At 33.2% G+C, this 13435-nt stretch overlaps 1 long non-coding RNA gene across 3 annotated transcripts in view; it reads right to left on the bottom strand.

The window, feature by feature from the left end:
• Positions 1–2627: 2627 nt before the first annotated feature.
• LOC139484868 (uncharacterized) overlaps positions 2628–13435 on the bottom strand; it is a 109870-nt gene continuing 99062 nt past the window's right edge. For 2 of the 3 annotated variants that reach the window (XR_011655181.1, XR_011655178.1), the window contains exons 3-4: positions 4720–4819; positions 2628–3483 (exon numbers count right to left, since the gene is read on the bottom strand). This is a non-coding gene — a long non-coding RNA (uncharacterized lncRNA). The remainder of the gene's footprint in view (positions 3484–4719; positions 4820–13435) is intronic. The other variant, XR_011655182.1, reaches the window with a different exon arrangement.

Below are 13435 nucleotides of genomic sequence, written 5' to 3' on the forward strand. Positions count from 1 at the left end.
TGGGGCGTGTTTTCTCTGTTAATGACCGGTGGGGCGTGGTTTCTCTTTTTAGAGAGAACTACTTTTTATAAAACATGTTCCTGTTTTTAATATATGATTATATTTAAGTTGTTGAATTGTTTATTATATGTTTTCGTTAATTATAAAATTGAAGATAACTTGATTAATAAGTATTTATATACTGAAAAATTGCACTTAAATGAATGGCAGTATTACTACGACTGGTCTTCACTCTTTGCCATAGAAATCGTACAACTACTCGAGTTCGCTGTAGGCATTTTGAATTTATGAGAATTTTCCAAAACATTGTTTCTCAATGAAATACACATAATAGTTCTTGAAAAGCTGGTCATTATCGTGATACATGGACTGCCCGTAGGGCAGTCGTATTGACTGCGACAGCGATAATGACCTCGCCTTCGGTTCAGTCATTATCACTATATTAGTCAATACCACTGTCCTGTGGGCAGTCCATATATCACGATAATGACCATTTTTTCAAGAACTATTATATAATTATATGTTGTTGAGATGTACAACACCAGGTCACGTCCACGTTGTGCTGTTATATTTATATCTATGCGTATCATCTGAAGGGTAATTTAAGCCTTTTTCCACTGAGTTTTACAGTTCGTTCTTATGTTGTACTGATACACCACATTTACAGGTTAAGGGAGGGTAAGATTCCCGCTAACATTTTTACCCCGCCACATTCTGTGTTTATGTGCCAGTTCCAAGTAAGGTGCCTGTTTATTCAGTGATTGTCGTTTTTTGTTGTGTTACGTATTAGTTTTACTTTCACTTTTTGTTTGTACATTTATTATGCCGTTACTTTTTTATTTGTTTGAATTGTAGTACATTTGTGATTTCGCGGCCTTTTATAGCTGACTATGCAGTTCTAGGCTTTGTTCATTGTTGAAGACCGTACGTTTACCTATAGCTATTAATTTCTGTGTCATTTGGTCTCTTGTGGAGAGTTGTCTCATTGGCAATCATACCACATGTTCTTTTTATATATATATTCCTTTTTTTCTGAACTAGTATACATTATTTAAGGAGCAAACTGATGCCCGCATCAAGATATTGGATTTTCTCTATTCGTTAACGACACATCGGTTGTCTTTTTGACACATCCCCTGTTTCTACATAACCTCTACTCTAGATTTACCTATCAAACATAGACAACATATACAAAATGTATCTAAAACCCACAAACAGCATATACTGGCTCTGTCCAACAGACAACATATACACAATGTATCTAGCAATCACAGTCAATGTATACACAGAACGCATCTAACAACCACAGACATTATAAACAGACAGAATCTAAAACCAACAGATAGCACATACTGGTTGTGTCTTACAGACACAGACAAAATATACACACTGTATATAGAAACCACAGACAATGTCCAAAGACTGTGTCTAAGAACCACAGACAATATACACAGAATGCATCTATCAACCATAGACAATATAAACACACTGTATCTAGCAACCACAGACATCATATACCCATTGTATCTAGAACCAAAGACAGTATACAGACTGTATCTTAGAACCACAGACAACATATTCACACTGTATCTAAGAACCACAGACTACATATACATACTATATCTAGCAACCACAGACAAACATATACACACTGTATCTAGAAACCACAGACAACATATACACACTATATCTAGCAATCCTAGGCAACATATACACACTATATCTAGCAATCCTAGGCAACATATACACACTGTTTCTAGCAATACACACTGTATCTAGCAACCACAGACAAACATATACTTACTATATCTAGCAACCATAGAAACATATACACACTATATTTAGAAACCAAAGACATACACAAACTGTATATAAGAACCACAGACGGCATTTTCACACTGTATCTAGGACCATAGACGACATATACACACTATACCTAGCAATTCCATGCAACATATACACACTGTTTCTAACAATTACAAACAACGTATACACACTGTATATAGCAACCACAGACAAACATAAAATTATCCACAATGTATCTAGCAACCACAGACAACATATACCCACTGTATCTAGAAACCAAAGACAATACACAAACTGTATCTAAGAACCACAGACAACATCTTCACACTGTATCTAAGAACCACAGACAACATATTCATACTATATCTAACAACCACAGACAATATATGCAGAGGGTATCTTATAACTACACTATCGGTGTGCCTTTCCCAAGTAAGGACACTGAAGTTCAGTGGTTGTTGGTTCATGTCTGTCATATTTGTTATCTGTTTTGCTATAAAGTAAGGCATTAGTTTTCTCTATTGAATCAATTCATTTTTTTCATGTTAATGCCTTTAAAAGCTGAGAATATGGTATGGATTTTTTTCTCATTGTAGAATTCTGTATGGTTGTCAATAATTGCTACCATCCACTCATTCAAACTTTGGTGGATAGTTGTTTAACGGGTAAACATACTCATATCTCTTTATTCATATACAGATAATTTACATAGTCTGTATCAAACAACTACAGACAATTTATACAAGCTTTATTGAAGAACCACAGACAATATATATAGACTGTATATAATAACCACAGCTAACAAATATTTTAGGTTTATATTATTTTATTAGTTGTTTTTAAATATTGTGTATACTCTAAAAAGATCAGAATTGTAACACAAATGTGTTTAATACCTTTGTTTCTGCTATTAAATATATTATCTAAAACTAATTTGTGTTTGTAAATATGCCTTTACCTCAAAATATGTTTTTAATATGACAAGTGATTGCCTCATTAAGTATTAAGCTTATATAATCAAAACCTAAAATAGTCCTTTTGCTAATGTGACATATATTCAGATAATTTACAAAATGTTATGGATAATATGGGCTCACATCTTGTTCTAGTAATCAGTAAGCATTTCTGAGCAAATTATTGAAATTAATGATAATGATTTTTATTCGTTATTGAAATATAAGCATAAACATTTACAAACAATAACTGGTGTTGATTTTATTGTTATACTCAATTAGGCTTCTTTAAAGATGTATGTATCATATTCTAAAAATAATATACATGTATACTATTAGTTTATGTAATTTTTTTATATTATTTAAGCAGAATTTCCATCTACCATCTGTTTAATCCAATGAAATCTAAAATGAAAGCTTCAAGAAAATTGTCATGGATTATCTAAACATTCCTAAAATATGCATTACATTTTTATAACAGGTAGTTTTTCCATATAATCATTATATAATAAACAACTTGTAAATAGTTCCTATAATTAAAGGTATGAAAAGTATATAATTTTTTATATATATTTAGGTACAGTGCCTAGGAAAAGTTTTAATGTTCATGTATTACAGAATGTTAAAATCTTTTTTTGTATTGTTCAGTTATTCTGCTCAAATCATCTGTGTGTTAACTCCTTGAGGTCTTAGGTGAACTTTTGCATAGTAGATGTGAACCAACCTGAAATATAAAATCATTATGTAAGAATTTGTAAGCTCTCGTTAATTCTTGTAGTACTTAAATTATAAACTTTCAAAGATGTCAGACAGAACACATTGCATTTTGAAAAGAGAGTATAGAATAGGAATTTGGTGCATGAGTCATGACAGATCTTAAAAGAGCAAATTCTCTTCAACTCATCACTGTATAGCAGTTGACCACAGTCTGTCACATAGTTTCTGGCCAAAATATGATTCTTTTGTTCAGGCATGATCTTGCAGAATTCAAAGTATTGACAAGCAAGAGGTTTTGTGAGTTGATACATGGCTTTTCATCCATTTAGCAGACCGGTTTTTTTTTATTCATGTATATTAATCATTTAGTGATAGATTTCTCTTTGAATAAATCTAAAGGTCCCAGTTATAGCATAAAGAGGCTAATAAATATTGTATTTTTTCAATTAGTAATGGAACAGATAAATGTATAAATACCTTGACCAATAGAAGATGACCCTATGGACAAGTACCATTAGATTCTCAATAAGATAAACATTACATTCTTGTATAGAATGACATGCTTGTATAAATCACTACAGGTTTCCTTGCCACATAATTTATAATGGATATATTTTCTCATGTTGGAAATACATTAAAGAGTAGGTTAAGAAAAGTCTTTTATGACCATTGTTAAAAGATGAAAATGCTTCAAATTGATGATTACATGTGTAAGTATTAAAACAATACACTTTTTGTTGATCTTGGAATACAGATCTGTGCCTAAGACACTTCAGTTATGTATAATGGAGGTTGATGTTAAAGTGGACAACCACTAATATAAGCCTAGGAAACATAAATAGCAGGGCTTTCCACTTTTAATTTTCAAGCAAGATATTTCATTGGTCACAACAAACATGATCTGAAAAATCTATTTTGCTGATAAATTGGCTCCATTTGTTTTTGTGATTTAATTGTCATGTTTGTATTGATCTGATGATTTTAGCAATTTATCAGCTGAATAATTTCATTTGTTCTTTAAGGTTTTGCTCATTGTTGAAGGCTGAACAGTGACCTTAAGTTCCTTACCTTTAATGTCACTTAGTCTCGGGTGGCAAGCATACCAAATCTTTTTATTTTGATATCTATGTTTCCGGTCCAACAAACTATGGGTTTATAGAGAAAAAGGAAAATTTTGATTTTAACATATGGTGGTCTAAATTAACACATGGAAAATATGCATTGATATTGTCTATATACATACCAGTATCTAAAACATCTGGTGTGACCTTACAGAGTGTGTCCAAATCCTTTACACTGTGAATTTGTTAACTGAGATTGAATGCAACAAGTCATCTGGAAATCTAAAAACAGAAAAATAATTGAATTCAATATAACAAATATTATAGGAAAAAAGTAAAAATTGTATTGACATGGATATTTGATTTTGTGGTTTTACAAAAGTTTTCGTACAAACCTTAAAAAGTTTAAATATGTGATTCACTTCTATTGTCTAATGGGTCTTTGATATAGGCAACATGTATTGCCTATGGTACTTAGATATAGGCTATATGTATTGTCTATGGTTCTTAGATAAATAGGCTATATGTATTGTCTATGGTTCTTAGATATAGGCTATATGCATTGTCTATGGTTCTTAGATATAGGCTATATGTATTGTCTATGGCTCTTAGATATATAGGCTATATGTATTGTCTATGGTTCTTAGATATATAGGCTATATGTATTTTCTATGGTTCTTAGATATAGGCTATATGTATTGTCTATGGTTCTTAGATATAGGCTATATGTATTGTCTATGGCTCTTAGATATATAGGCTATATGTATTGTCTATGGTTCTTAGATATATAGGCTATATGTATTGTCTATGGTTCTTAGGTAAAGTTTATAGGTATTGTCTATGGTTCTTAGATATAGGCTTTATTAAGTATTGTCTATAGTTCTTAGGTAGAGTCTATAGGTATTGTCTATGGTTCTTAGGTTTAGTCTATATGCATTGTCTGTGGTTCTTAGGTTCAGTCTATATGTATTGTCTGTGGTTTTTAGGTTCAGTCTATATGTATTGTTTGTGGTTCTAAGGCAGAGTCTATATGTATAGTCTATGGTTCTTAGGTTTAATTTATGTGTATTGTCTATGATTCTTAGGTTCAGTCTATAGGTATTGTCTATGGTTCTAAGGTTTAGTCTATATGTATTGTCTATGGTTCTTAGGATCAGTATACATTGTATATGTATTTTTTATGGTTCTTAGGTTTAGTCTATATGTATTGTCTGTGGTTCTAAGGTTCAGTCCATATGTTTAATTTATATGTATTGTCTATGGTTCTTAGGTTAAGACTATATGTATTGTCTGTGGTTCTTAGGTTCAGTCTATATGTATTGTCTGCGGTTCTTAGGTTTAATTCATGTGTATTTTCTATTGTTCTTAGGTTCAGTATATATGTATTGTCTATGGTTCTTAAGTAAAGTCTATGTGTATAGACTATGGTTCTTAGGTTTGGTTTATATGTATTGTCTATTGTTCTTTGACCCAGGATATATGCACGATATGTTTTGTCTATGGTTTTTAAGTTAGTTTATATGTATTATCTATTGATTTTAGATAAAGGATATATGCATGATATGTTTTTTCTATGGTTTTTAGTTTCAGTCTATATGTATAGTTTATTGTTGTTAGAAATAGGCTGTATATATTGTCTATAATTCTTGGATATAAGCTTATTTTGATGTCTATGGTGTTTAAGTATAGTCTACGGTATATTATGTATTTTCTATGGTTCTTAGTGAATATCAAGGGCAACAAACCTTACATTAGATAATCAAGAATAGTAAGGAAAATAATCAAATGACCATCACGGTCAAACTGTAATCAGATAATCATGAATATTATAGGCAATAAATAAACAATCATACATGTACTTTCCAAACTGTTTAATTATATGATCATTATAATGAAGGGCAATCATCAGATGATCATCATGGCCTAACTGTTTAATCATACGATCATGATTATCAAGGGCAATATTCAGACGATCATCACAGCCTAACTGTTTAATCATATGGTAATGAACATTAAAGGCAATAATCAAACAATCATCATATCCTAACTGTTTAATCATATATATGATCATGATAAACAAGGGCAATAATCAGACAATCAACACGGCCTAACTGTTTAGTCATATATATGATAATAATAAACAAGGGCAATAATCAGACAATCATCACGGCAATACTCACACGATCATCACAGCCTAACTGTTTAATCATATGGTTATGAATACAAAGTGGGTCTAAGCATGACACGGGATTGGCAGATTTATTTTAAGCGTGCCACATGCTCGTCGAATAATCAAGTGTACCCCCCCACCCTGGACCAAAAAAAATTATACCCATTACTAAGGGCAGTAATAAAAGAATGATAATGATAGGGGATCAACTGTGTAAACATATAATCATGAATATGAGGAGGAAACTCTTACTATCAACATGCTCACACTACTCATTTGTTATAGCTTATACTGGGAACTTTATCATGTGTTTATATAAATCCCAGGTTGGACCAAAGCCTGATATTTTGGCCAAAATGTTTAAAACAAAGGTATGTTTGTTATTTTGTCGTTAACATGCAATTTTTATTTTAGTGTTTACGCTTTTCTGCATTTTTAGGACTGTTTACCCATCCTTTCACAGCAGTATAAATATAACGTGAAATCGAAACAGAAAGTACACTTCGGAAACTCTCTTTTTCGTACAATAAATCCGAGATACATTGAGAACCAATCGTATGATAGATAACAAAAATAAAAAATAAATTAGCCAATCAGAGCGTGGTCCATATCGTGGTTTTTAGATCGTAAGAACCCTAACGATTATACCTCGAGTATCGCTGAACGGTACCCAACTCCTTTGCACACGTAAAAATTTCCCGCCAATTTTGTAGCACGGGATTTTCCTGTGTCTCATTCGCGGGCATAATAAAAATCCTGCTGTCTCGCCATATCAGACTGAGGAGCAAATTGCGAGGTTGATTGAAACTGGACCACTGGTTCTGGTGTTGCGCCACATTAAATGGTTAACAACTAAAAAAATCGTCATAATTTGTGCATAGACTAACCAACTTGTTAATAATGTAAGTATTACTGTGAATTTTATGTCACGAGCCCGGCGAGGTTCCATGACACTTCAATTTAGTTGATATAATTTATAATAGCCGGTCCTGATCAGTGACAGGTGATTTTTTCTAGGCATTTCCAAAAGACAGCCTGTAAGTTGTCACTTGTTTTTGAAGTCCCCCGTTAATTCCGTCATTATATATTTAACATCCTACACATTTTCCGCAAACCGATATTTAAAATAATCTCCTACCCAAACAAACTGAGTTTGTCGCTTGTATGAATTCATTGCTATGTGAACACAGTTGCTGATCCGGGGTTTGGGTCAGGAAGTTGGACACCCGATGTATTCATTTCGTATGGCAACATTTTGTTGACCCTCCCCTTTTTCTTTGCAGGAATTGCATGTGTTGGAATTCCCCCTTTTCAAATAGATCCACCCCTATTATATATCATTGAAGGCCCGACATATAATAAAAAACTAGAAATTAAACAATTGGAAATTTTATTGCAGGTCAAAACGCCAAACAAGTAACAAGCAAAGAAGTTTGGATTCTTACTTTAAAGTTGCTCGACAAGCGGGAAATGAAGAAACGGGAGACATCGATGAAATTTCAGTAGCTATTAATCCATCCCCAAATGAATCAGTGGTCGAAGCAGAACCTGCGCTAGCATGCAGTGAAAACACGCCTTCAACATCTTCTGAGATACTGTGAAAGTACTTTAATTCGTGGGTATCAATTTTCGTGGTTTGAGCAATATTAACATGTTTGTGGTTTTTTAAATTCGTGGATTTTAATTTTCTAAACAAAAACAAAAAATGAAAAATTAAAGCGTTTAGAAACAAAGGTTACAAATAGTCTGGATTGAAGGAAATTGCAAAGTAAACATTGACCCCTGTAAATAGTTATCAAAGGTACCAGGATTATAATTTAGTACGACACTAATTAACCCATAATAAAGTGATCAACAGATTAAAGACCATATATCTTTATTCTCATAAAGCCAATGCATTACATCAGTACAGAGATAACAACAATAACTATTTACAATATATACAAAACAAGGAGAGATGTTACAGAAGTCACTAGCCAGGAGGACAAACACAAGTATTAATATTTTTTATAAATAAACAAAGTTTCTTCAGGACTGGTTTTCGTGTACTCGACATAAGTTCCGAAAATTTAAAACCATCAAAGGTGTTGATTAGGCCATAAACATGTCACCTAACGAAAACAGTAACATAAATAAATGCTATAAACGTATCTCGAATTGTCAAATAATTCTTATCAAAATTAAGCCCAGCATGAAATTATTATTTCCCATATGTACGAGAACTATGAGAATATAAAATTAACACTTTATCATACTAGCATATCAATACCGGAAATCTGAATTTCATCGATCAAAAATATTTTTCATGAGAATTAAAAGATCAAAAGTTGTACAGTTTAGGTTATCAAAGATTAAATGGGTATAATCCTGTATGCGCTTAAAGTTCTGTGCCTGCTATCAAAGTATTCTCAGATTTGGCGTTACTCAATATATTCTCTAGATCATATAAGTAGTCAATCCTTCTGATGGGGATCATTCCATGTCTTGATTTGGACAATGGTTGTTTTATTTCGTTGGACACTTAAATTCGTGGATAAAGTCATCCACGAAAACCACAAAAATTGATACCCCACGAATAAAAGTACTTTCACAGTACTATTATCAACAATCGATTACAGTGATCCCGTCCAATTCAACAAGCGCTCTCTTTCAGATGAAGATCGACTGAAACTACTGAAGATAAAATGGATACCATCGTCTAATTTTTATATATATTCTAAAAATAACCAAAATCGTCGCTACAACGAAATCATGGGAAAATGACTATTCCTGGCTACGATATTCTCCTTCACAAGATGGTGCTTACTGTTCTCTATGTATTGCTTTTCAGGATCACCCTAGCTAGTGAAAATCCACGATACAATGAATTTGTTACCATACCTTACAATGACTGGAAAAACGCATTAGGAGAGATGAGAGGTCGTCTTGCGCTCCATTCCAATAGCGAGCATCAACTGAAAGCTCTTGAAAAAGTGGTCTCCTACAATCGGTTTCGGATCAGAGAAGGCCATCTATAGTCCAGTCTATTAGCAAAGCATACAGTGACAAGGTTGAAAAAAATAGAGCTAGTCTTTTATCTCTGATAGACGTAATAAACACCCTAGGTAAACGGAATATAGCATTACGGGGGAATTGGAACAAAGATATTTCAGAGGGAGATGGAAATTTCATGTTTTTTGTGAATTGGAAATCTTCTTTTGACTTGGTCCTTAAGGAACACATTGAACAGAAATGTTCTTATGGGAAATACTTGTCACCATTGGCGCAGAATGAATTCATACATTGTGGCGAATTGGAAATTAGAGGTAAAATTGTAAGTAAATGTAATCAATCTAATTTCTTCAGTGTGATGGCAGACGAATGCGCAGACTGCTCGAACCAAGCGCAGCTTTCTATCTGTATCCGGTATTGTTATACAGAAAACGATGCTTGGTATGTAACGGAAGACTTCTGTGGTTTTGTAGAGCTTGTTAAAACGAACGCAGAGACTATATATATCATTATGCATACTAAATAAACTTCGTGAATGGGGATTCGACCTGACCCGTTTAAGAGGACAAGGTTATGACGGATATTCTACGATGACTGGAGAAGTATCTAGTGTCAAGACGAGAATTACTCAAGAGCTTTCATATGCGAAGTATTTCGTGCACTGTCGGTCTAAATCTTGTCGTTGTTAACAGTTGTCAGCTATTAGTCGCAGTTGTCAGAAATTTTATGGCAATTTTAGGGAAAATCACATGGTTTATCAGTGCGTCCAGTAAACACAAAAATATCATGAAATCTGGAATGAAAGATGAAGGTCAAATCGCGATTCAATTTGATTTGATGTATGATCAAGAAGAAGGTTAATTCAGCCAGGAAAAACGACAACTACCAACACTAGCAGAAACTCGATGAACATCACGAACTGATACATTTACTTGGCTGTTGAAACACTATGACAAGGTGCTTGACATTCTTGATGAAATTCAAAACCAAACCGTCGGCAACTCAGATGCTACATCTTACAAAATGACTCTTCTTAACTTTGAAATATTAGTTGTAGCGGTCGTAACCCAGTTCCTACTAGGATACCTAAAACCCTTGTCCATAGAACTTCAATCTGAAAACTGTGATCTTGTGGAAGCACACGTTCAAGCTCGTTCACTAGCTGCATCTTTTCTCGAGATACGGGAACACGCAGAAGAAGCTTTTGATGGGCTTTTTAAAAGAGCATCTACAATCGCAAATAAGAACGACATTACGATCAACAAACCGCCAACATCTGGACGCCAACACCATAGGGCAAATGCAGCATTATCGGATCATCATTTTTATACCTCTGATTGATCACATCATTGAACATCTCAATGACAGATTTCCGGACGATATTAAGCCAATGCTTTACGGATTTTACTTGCTACCACGGAACTTTTGTAAGTTGACGGAAGACATTATAGGCTCTATTGCTTATGAGTATATACATGATATTCCATACCCTGATGACTTGCCACAAGAAATTCACAGATGGAAAACTTTTACGTCGATTAAGGAGATTGGGTCAAAATGTACAATAGAGCAAGCAATCAAACACACACAGTTTTAACCAAATATAAGGCAAATACTAACCGCACTGAAGTACGTCCATTATTCATAGTTCATTATTCATTATTCAATAATGAATAATGAAATAGTTCACTATTCACTATTCAATATTGAAAAATGAATAATGAATAATGAAATGGTTTATGTTTCATTATTCAAATTGAAGCGGTGAATAGTGAAAAAAATATAAAAAAATTGACTGTGACACTATAGCTATATTTTGATTCGAAATTACCATAAGACTGTTTACGGAGGACCTAAATGCCACAATATACATAAAAATGATGAAATATAAAAAAAGAAGATGTGGTATGATTGGCAATGAGACAAATATCCACAAAAGACCACAATGACACAGACATTAACAACTACAGCTCACCGTACAGCCTTCAACAATGAGCAAAGCCAATACCGCATAGTCAGCTATTAAAGGTTCCGCAACGAATATTAGAAGACCTAAATGCCAAAATACGCGTGAAAATTAAGAAATAGCCAATTTTGAATAATGAAATGGATATTTTGAATAATGGAATGGAGTGCGGCGACCCTTAGCCCCTAATTATAGATAAACCTTATACCTCATTCGAAAGCTGATTACAAGACGAACAAAATGTATATAGTCAATATGTTCTGCAACGAAAATTAGAAGACCTAAATGCCGAAATACGCGTGAAAATTAAGAAAAAGTCAATTTTGAATAATGAAATGGATATTTTGAATAATGGAATGGACTGCGGCGACCCTTTAGCCCCTAATTATAGATAAACCTTATACCTCATTCGAAAGCTGATTACAAGTCGAACAAAATGTATATAGTCAATATTTTCCGCACCGAATATTAGAAGATCTAAATGCCGAAATACGTGTGAAAATTAAGAAATAGCCAATTTTGAATAATGAAATGGATATTTTGAATAATGGAATGGACTGCGGCGACCCTTAAGCCCCTTATTATAGATAAATCTTATACCTTATTCGAAAGCTGATTACAAGATGAACAAAATGTATATAGTCAATATGTTCCGCAACGAATATTAGAAGACCTAAATGCCTAAATTCGCGTGAAAATTAAGAAATAGCCAATTTTGAATAATGAAATGGATATTTTGAATAATGAAATGGAGTGGGCCGACCCTTTAGCCCCTAATTATAGATAAACCTTCTACCTCATTCGAAAGCTGATTACAAGAGGAACAAAATGTTTATAGTCAATATGTTCTGCAACGAATATTAGAAGACCTAAATGCCGAAATACGCGTGAAAATAAAGAAAAAGTCAATTTTGATTAATGAAATGGATATTTTGAATAATGGAATGGAGTGCGGCGACCCTTTAGCCCCTAATTATAGATAAACCTTATACATCATTCGAAAGCTGATTACAAGAGGAACAAAATGTATATAGTCAATATGTTCATCAACGAATATTAGAAGACTTAAATGCAAAAATACGCGTGGAAATTAAGAAATAGCGAATTTTCAATAATGAAATGGATATTTTGAATAATGGAATGGAGTGCGGCGACCCTTTAGCCCCTAATTATAGATAAACCTTATACCTCATTCGAAAGCTGATGACAAGAGGAACAAAATGTATATAGTTAATATGTTCCGCAACGAATATTAGAAGACCTGATTGCCGAAATACGCGTGAAAATTGAGAAAAAGTCAATTTTGAATAATGAAATGGATATTTTGAATAATGGAATGGACTGCGGCGACCCTTTAGCTCCTTATTATAGATAAATCTTATATCTCATTCGAAAGCTGATTACAAGAGGAACAAAATGTATATAGTCAATATGTTCTGCAAGGAATATTAGAAGACCTAAATGCCGAAATACGCGTCAAAATTAAGAAAAAGTCAATTTTGAATAATGAAATGGATATTTTGAATAATGGAATGGACTACGGCGACCCTTTAGCCCTTAATTATAGATAAACCTTATACCTCATTCGAAAGCTGATTACAAGACGAACAAAATGATATAGTCAATATGTTCCGCAACGAATATTAGAAGATCTAAATGCCGAAATACGTGTGAAAATTAAGAAATAGCCAATTTTGAATAATGAAATGGACATTTTGAATAATGGAATGGAGTGCGCCGACCCTTTAGCCCCTAATTATAGATAAACCTT

Source organism: Mytilus edulis, chromosome 1 (genome assembly GCF_963676685.1).
Source record: "Mytilus edulis chromosome 1, xbMytEdul2.2, whole genome shotgun sequence".
Lineage (NCBI taxonomy): Eukaryota > Metazoa > Mollusca > Bivalvia > Mytilida > Mytilidae > Mytilus > Mytilus edulis.